Source organism: Dipodomys spectabilis, unplaced genomic scaffold, assembly GCF_019054845.1.
Source record: "Dipodomys spectabilis isolate Male_0828 unplaced genomic scaffold, ASM1905484v1 ptg000228l, whole genome shotgun sequence".
NCBI classification, from domain to species: domain Eukaryota; kingdom Metazoa; phylum Chordata; class Mammalia; order Rodentia; family Heteromyidae; genus Dipodomys; species Dipodomys spectabilis.
In genome coordinates, this window is record NW_024870905.1 from 9203390 (window position 1) to 9211476 (window position 8087).

At 37.4% G+C, this 8087-nt stretch overlaps 1 non-coding gene across 1 annotated transcript; it reads left to right on the forward strand.

Annotated features, from left to right (window-relative positions):
- The first annotated feature begins 3708 nt into the window (after positions 1-3708).
- LOC122123444 lies at positions 3709-3815 on the forward strand. The gene has a single exon (XR_006150399.1). It is a non-coding gene; the product is annotated as a U6 spliceosomal RNA (small nuclear RNA).
- The last annotated feature ends 4272 nt before the right edge of the window (positions 3816-8087 follow it).

Genomic DNA, 8087 nt, shown 5'->3' on the forward strand with positions numbered 1-8087 from the left:
GAGATAAGAGGAGTGGTAAAAGAACTCATAGAGACAAATACATTTTCAACATATTTTGTTCCAAGCATTCCATCTAAGGCATATTCAACAACTAGTGAAACTTGTGTTGGCTGTAAATATGTGTCTTTCTCCATGTGTGCATGTATACATGTGTATATGTATGTGTGAATTTGTGTGTATAGTAACATACATGTGTACATATATAAGGGCATATACATACATATATGCATATATAAATAAATATACATATGCAAACATATGTACATATATATAAATCAGTGTTCAGTGATTTAATCAATAGTTCCCAGCACATTGTCATTCTCACAAAGTGTACATGATAAACTGCTCTGAGGAGTTGGGCTCTATGATGGGTATCCTTTGTTCTCACTTGCCCTATTACCTTGTTTTTCATCCCTGTGAACAACTTCGGTCTACTTACCATAGGATAGCTTTGTTTTCATTACTTGTAGTTACTTACTGATAATCAAAGAAAAAGGTTGTTTGTAAAAGAAAAAGAACTTTTACGTCACAAATTAAAATATCTTTTCTATCCCAATGATTCCTATGAGATAAAATTTATAATAGAAGAAAAGTAAAAAGGAATTCCTAGATCTGTTGTTTTGCCATTTAGAATGGCAAAGAATAATATCACATCACTCTTATAATTCTTAAAAAATGCAGGGGAAACTGTTGGTCCCTATCATGTTCCCACAAAACCAGTGGATTCTGAAGGATAATAGACCAGCAGAAATTCTAAGTAGCAGACATGGAGCACAAAAGAGAAAGACCATGAATGGAAAGGGTGAAAGAGAGAAGTACAATAATACTGAAAGTACATAACAGATAAACAAGAGCTGTATGAGAATATTCATACTGCTATCTTTAGACTCTACATGTACATTTGAAGGTATTTGATGTATGATAACCAATCAACATAAAATATAAAATGATTTTGATAAAAAATAAAAATGATGAGTCCCTGCCTGGTTTTAGGATGAGGGTTATGATGGCTTCATAGAATGTGTTCGGTAGTGAACTTTCTCTTTCAATTTCATTGAAGAGTTGGAGGAGTATTGGTGTGAGCTCTGCTTTGAAGGCCTTGTAGATTTCTGCTGTAAAACCATCTGGTCCTGGACTTTTCTTAGATGGGAGGTCTCTTATTGCTGTTTCTATTTTCAATGCTTGATATGGGCCTGGAAAGACTTGGAAAAAATTATATTAAGTGAAGTAAGCCAAGCCCAAAGAAACATAGGTCCCATGGTTTCCCTCATTTGCAATAGTTAGTATATGTAATGTATGAGTCAAGCAGAAAAGGTCAGATAAGGTGATGCTAGGAAAATGAACCCTAAGATATGTATTTAAATGTTTTTTTTCTTTCATACATTTGTTTCTAACTCATTTATATGATTATTTCTTTGTTGCTTTGTATGTCCCTCCCCCACAGTATAACCCCTGCTTTCACTGTATTTGATGTCGGTATAATTTGTGGAGGGGAAGGGGAAAAACAAGTCGTTTAAATAAGGATACAGGTGGACCCGTTGCAACAATGAGAAGTACAAGTTGTCATGTCGAAAACGAACTTTACAACTTTGGTGGGGGGGGAGGATTGGATGGGGGAGAGGCTTGGAAGGGATGGGAAGGGGAAATAAAGGAGGAGGCTACAATGCTTGATAAGAAATATACTCATTATCTTGCCCATGTAATTGTAACCCCTCTGTACAGTTTTTTCACAATAAAAAAATAAAAAATAAATAAAAATAAAAATGACTCAGAAGAAATTATAAGTGCAAATACAATCTTCCCAGAAGAAATCTCTCAGCGATATTTCATGACTTTGAAAAGGATAAAGTGGCTGAAGTTAGTATAAATTTAGAAGTATGACAATTCACAAAAATATAAAAAGATATTCATATATTTCATTATATAACTCAAAGCAGAAAGCAAATATTGTTTAGATGATTTTTTAAAACACAGCCTTTCAGGAGCTGGGAAGGTGGCTCAATGGTAGAGTGCTTGCCTTGCATGCATGAGGCCCTGGGTTTGATTCCTCAGCACTACAGAAGTAGAAAAAGATGAAGGCTCAAATGGTAGCGCTAGCCTTGAGCTGAGGGACAGCACCCAGGCCCCAGAATTCATGCCCCATGACCAACAAAATAAAAATCAACAAAACAATGCTGGGTGCCGGTGGCTCGACTGTAATCCTAGCTATGCAGGAGGCTGAGTTCTGAGGATCACGGTTGAAAGCCAGTCCGGGCAGGAAAGTCCGTGAGACTCTTATCTCTAATAAACCACTAGAAAGACAGAAGTAGTGCCGTGGCTCAAGTGTAGAGTGCCAGCCTTGAGCTGAAGAGTGCAGGGACAGCACTCCGGCCCAGAGTTAAAGCCTCATGACTGACAAAAACAAAAAACACAAAAAGTCTTTCACTTTTGTAGTCTCAACTCTGTAATACCGCCGCTTCAGACGAGGGCTAAGATTTTGGGTGTGGACATTTATCATCCCTCCTGATTCAGACTGTACTTGATAATTTTTTTAATAAATATTTTGTTCTTAATTTTCTTCTTTGTAAACTCACATGCACCTATAAAAAATGCTTTGGCCATCACAGTAAGCTTCTCAAAGTACCTCCTGATGATGACTTATAAAAAGTTGTATTATATTACAAAAAGGGAAACAATGCAACAAATAAAGAAAACCGACAATTAAATATTAATGATTAATAAAATAAAAAACCAAACAATTACCAGTGTACTATTTTCTCATATTCCTGTACATTTAAAACTGGCTAAGATTATGATGTTCAAAAAGAGGATATTGTTTTGGTTTTTATTTTGGGTCCGGTCGTGGGCCTGAACTCTGAGCCTGGGCGCTGCCCCTCAGCTGTTCAGCTCAAGGCTAGCGCTCTACCACTTGAGCCACATCACCACTTCCAGCTTGTTTTTTGCTTATGGGTGCTGAGGAATCGAACCCAGGGCCTCAAGCATGCAAGGCAAGCGCTTTACCACTGAGCCACCTTCCCAGCCCCTCAAAAAGAGTTTTATAGGCTATGGGTAGTCTTTAAAATTACCACTAAGATTACTTTTTATGGCTCATCTCATCATTTGTATATGGCTTATATCATCATTTGTTCCTCACTAACATGTAAAGTAAGGAAGCCCTAAAAATTTAACAGAAACTATATGGTTAACAAAGTCTTAATTCTTCACTCGGCTTCTTTACGCAAAGACTTTGCAACTTATTGGTAATGTTTCTATGAACTCTGAAATGTACATAATTAGTACCATATGTCTGCTACCATAAGCCTTAAATACTTTATAGAAAAGTTTATGACCTGCCAAACAGTCCCAATTTTGGCATATATATGCAAATTCCCAAAATTAAATACATTTAAAACTTAACAAACCTTAACACTTGCTGCAGTGTTCATTATGACAGGTGCCTTGTATAGAATAATTGAATTCCTCCTCCTACACATCTCTTGAACAACAAATATCTGGAATTATTTTGTTTTTGACATGCCAATCTTGACTTTATTCTTAAATGGGTGCTTATGTAAGAAATACATGGTTCTAACATTTGTTGTATTGCTAAAAAAAAAAAAAAAAGAAATACATGGTTCTAAAATTTCACAAGAATTCTTTTAAACTTACTTTTTTTTGAATTGTCTAGTTTAAGAAAATCAATTACATTTTATATATAAAAAATGTTCTGTGCTCAATTAGGCAGCAAATACGCTAAAATTGGAACAATACAGAGAAGATTAGCATGGCCCCTGAGCAAGGTTGACATGCAAATTAGTGAAATGTTCCATATTTTTGCAACAACAGATGCTGGAGAGTATGTGGCCACAGGGAACTCTACTGCATTCTTGATGGGTATGTAAACTTGTTCAACCACTTTGGAAAGCAGTATGGAGGCTCTTCAAAAGACTCCATATAAAGCTTTCCTATGACCCAGCAATCCCACTATTGGGCATTTACCCAAATGATCACAAACAAGACCATACTAAAACTACCAGCACAGCTATGTTTACTGCAGCATTATTTACAATAGCTGACATAAAGCCAACCCTGATGCCCCTCAGTAGATGAATGGATCAAGAAAATGTGGGTGTATATACACAACGGAATTCTATGCCTCCATCAGAAAGAATGGTATCGCCCAATTTGTCAGGAATTGGAAAGTCTTGGAAAAAAATTTATTAAGTGAAGTAAGCCAAGTCCAAAGAAACATAGGTCCCGTGGTTTCCCTCATTTTCAATAACTAATATATGTCTGGGATAAGCAGAATAAGTCAAAAGCTATGTGCATATGAGCAGATAAGATGATATTAAGGGAAATGAACCCTAAGACAGGGACACAAGTATGTTTTTTCTTTCTTGTTATTGTTTCTAACGTACTTATGATGTGCGATATGATTTTTTTTGTTTCTGTATATGTTCCTCCCGCACGCTATAACCCCTGTTTTCATTGTATTTGAAGTTGGTACACCTACATCCTGTGTATACGTTTCTCTAATTTGACGAAGGGAAGGGAAATACAAAATGGTTAAATAGGGATACAGGTTAACCCATTGTAACAATGAGATGCACAAGACACTCTGCTGAAAAATGAACTTTACAATTTAGTCAGGGGAAGGGGGAAGGGGAGCGTATTTGTGGAGGTGGGAGGGAAGGGATGGTGGGAAGAGGGAACAATGCTTGTTAGGAAATGTACTCATTATTTGCTCTCATAAATGTGACACCTCTGTACAGTCTTTTTATAATAAAAATCATATGAAAATGTTCTTATGTCTTGGTAGTGTAAAAATATCAGGGACAGAATAATGAAGAAATGTTGTAGACTGAGGTGAAGTCCATATGAAAATGTGCAAAACTGATAAAACGTAAAAGTATCTGAGCGGTATATTGTGTTTTACATCATTTAAGTTACATTGCAAAAATAGGGAAGACCTAGAAGAATGAATTCTCTTTTTGATATCCTATCATAGTTCCTTAGCAGGATGAACTCTTTCCTCATTGTTGTAGAGGCATCATCAGATGAGAGGAACTGAATTTTTTGTTGGCTTCCTTACATTTATTTGTTAGTTTGAAATCTGAACTACTAGTTTATGTCTGAGACAAGAAGAAAAGGTCAGATAAGTTGATGCTAGGTGATATGAACCCCAAGATAAGTAGTCAAACGTTTTTTTTTTCTTTCTTGCAATTGTATCTAACATATTTATAAGATCATTAATTTGTTGCTTTGTATGTCCCTCCCCCACGGTATAATCCCTGCTTTCATTGTATTTGATGTTGGTATAATTTGTGGAGGGAAAGGGCAAAAACAAACCGTTTAAATAGTGATATAGGTGGACCCATTACAACAATGAGATGGACAAATCGTTATGTTGAAAAACGAACTTTACAACTTTGGCAGGGTGGTGGGGAGGAGTAGAGGGATGGGAAGAGGAAACAAAGGAGGTAGCAGCAATGCTTGATAAGAAATGTACTAATTGCAAGTGGAAAAGGTTAGATAATGTGATGTTAGGAAAACGAACCCTTAAATATGTATTTTAATGTTTTCGTTTCTTTCATACATGTGTTTCTAACGCATTTATAAGATTATTTCTTTGTTGCTTTGTATGTCCCTCCCCCACAGTGTAACCCCCGCTTTCACTATATTTGATGTCAGTATAACATGTGGAGGAGATGGGGACAAACAAGTCGTTTAAGGATTCAGGTGGACCTGTTGCAACAATGAGAAGTACAAAATGTCATGTCAAAACCAGCTTTACAATGTCGGTGTGGGGGGAGTGATATGATTGGGTGGGGGGTAGGGGAGAGGCTGGGAAAGGTGGTGAAGGGTAAACAAAGGAGGAGGCTGCAATGCTTGGTAAGAAATGTATGCATTATCCTGCCCATGAAATTGTAACCCCTCTGTACAGTATGTTCTCAAATAAAATTAAATTTAATTTAAAAAAAAAGAAATGTACTAATTGCCTTGCCAATGTAATTGTAACCCCTCTGTACAGTATTTTCACAATAAAATTTTTTTTAAAAAAGAAACTAAGGGAAATTAGACAAACAGGCTTTGGAAAGTGTAAAGTCTGCTCCTGGATGGCAAGCAGACTCCACCCTCCTCGCAGCAAATTTTCTACCCAGTACTTGCATTATCTAGGCAACTGGCACACATGGAAGAGGCCACATCTGCATCTGCTGAGGTCACATCTGAATTTGATGTGGCCACAACTTTCTCCGCCCATACCTTAGATAAGGCCTAGCCCAGGCCCAGGTGCCCTTTCTCTGCTCTTTTCTAGCTCTTTCTCAGCTCTTTCCTTCTCTTCTCTTTCCCAGGTCTCTTCTCTTTCCTAGCTCTCTCTTTCCCACCTTTCCCAGATGCTCTCTTTTCTAGCTCTTTTCTCTCTTATTCCCAGCTCTTCAAGCTCTCTTTCCCAGTCCTTTCCCCACCACGTTGAGGACCAAGATGGCCTGGTGTCAGCCGGAATGATGAATAAACCTACCCCTTACCTGAATACCATGTACATGCTGCTGTACTTCCTTAGCTACCTCTTTTTAAAAACCTAACAGAAAGTGACCATTTAGGATGAATGAAATTTGATTTTACAATCAGAAAAATGTTTAAAAAATTATATAGATATGAAATACTCCAAAAGATTTATTCTATGAATCTATCCCTAGGAACAAATGATAAGAAGTTGATTAATGTATTTTAGGATAATATATATATATTCACATACCTATTTATGTTCACATAAATTTCACTTAAACAACAATTAAATGACTATATTTCTACCTTCTACTTGGAGTATACTTAAATCTCTAAAAATGACTATGCTGCTGCTATAAACAGCAATTTCCCAATTGTCCCCCATAGAGGGCATCCACAACGTATTTTGTGATAGGGCCAAAGCCTGAGTCAAGAAACTTACCAATGGTGCCCAGTGGGTAAACTGCTTTGATTTGGTTTAAAGAAAACTGAAAAGAAACATTATTAATACCTTGCTCTTTCGTGAGGTGGAGACCACCTATGAGAGAGAGTTCCTACCTTGCTCTTCAACACAGTTGTAATGAAAAAGGAAGGGACAAGACTGTGAACTTACGATGCACAGACTTGAGTGCCATGCACTGGGAGTCAAGGCGGCCCATTAGTCGAGAAACAAGGAGTTGCAAGTCTAACCCACAAGACACGGCAACATCAGGCAGGCCATAGGCAGTGACGGTGAATTTGTAGCCCCATTCATTATTACCGCTGTCAGAATGAAAGAGGACCATCCTTAAACGTCACGTTCTAGAGACAAACAAAAGTCATGTGGTCAACAAGATGGAAGGAGGCAACAACTCAGCAGTTAAGTATGTTCTTTGTGACTCAAAAAAATCTTAAAAGCGGTCTCCATTTCTACAAGTTCAAAATTACTAAGGGAGAAATGTACAGAGATGATACCAAAACACAAAACTCACAACTACATTTAGAAAGCAAAATTAGTAGAAAACTGCTGTTTAGCTTTCTAAAACTCAAGTGACTATCTGCTCAACCAGTGATCACTGGCTCAGTTCTTTGTTCTCAACCAAGACCCTTGATAGGAGAGAGAAGTAAACAGTCTGAAGCAGGCTGCAGCCCAGATATTAAACAGATCTGTCAACCGGGCTCCTACCTTTCACCATGGTTTAAGTCTTTCTCTTGGATCCACCGGCCCTTCTGAACTCAGATTAACAGCTCTCTAATTTACTCTGGACAACACTGGGTATTAGCAAATTTCCTATGAAGAGCCAGATAGTTAAATTTTTAGCTTTTGTGGGCTACATAATCTCTACTGCAACTGTTCCTCTCTACAAGTAGAGTATCAAAGCAACCGTCAGAAATATGGGTGTGGTTACATTCTAGAAATGTGCCTGTATTAAGGTTTGTACTTAGAGCTTTGAGTCTTTTTCAGCTATTTTGCTCATGGCTGTCATTCTACCATTCAAGCCATGTCTCCACTCTGGTTTTTTGGTGGTTGAGATGGGGCTCTCTTAGATTTGTCTACCTAGGCTAAATTTAAATCTTATTCCTTAAATATCAACCTGCGGAGTAGCTAGGATTTTGAACAA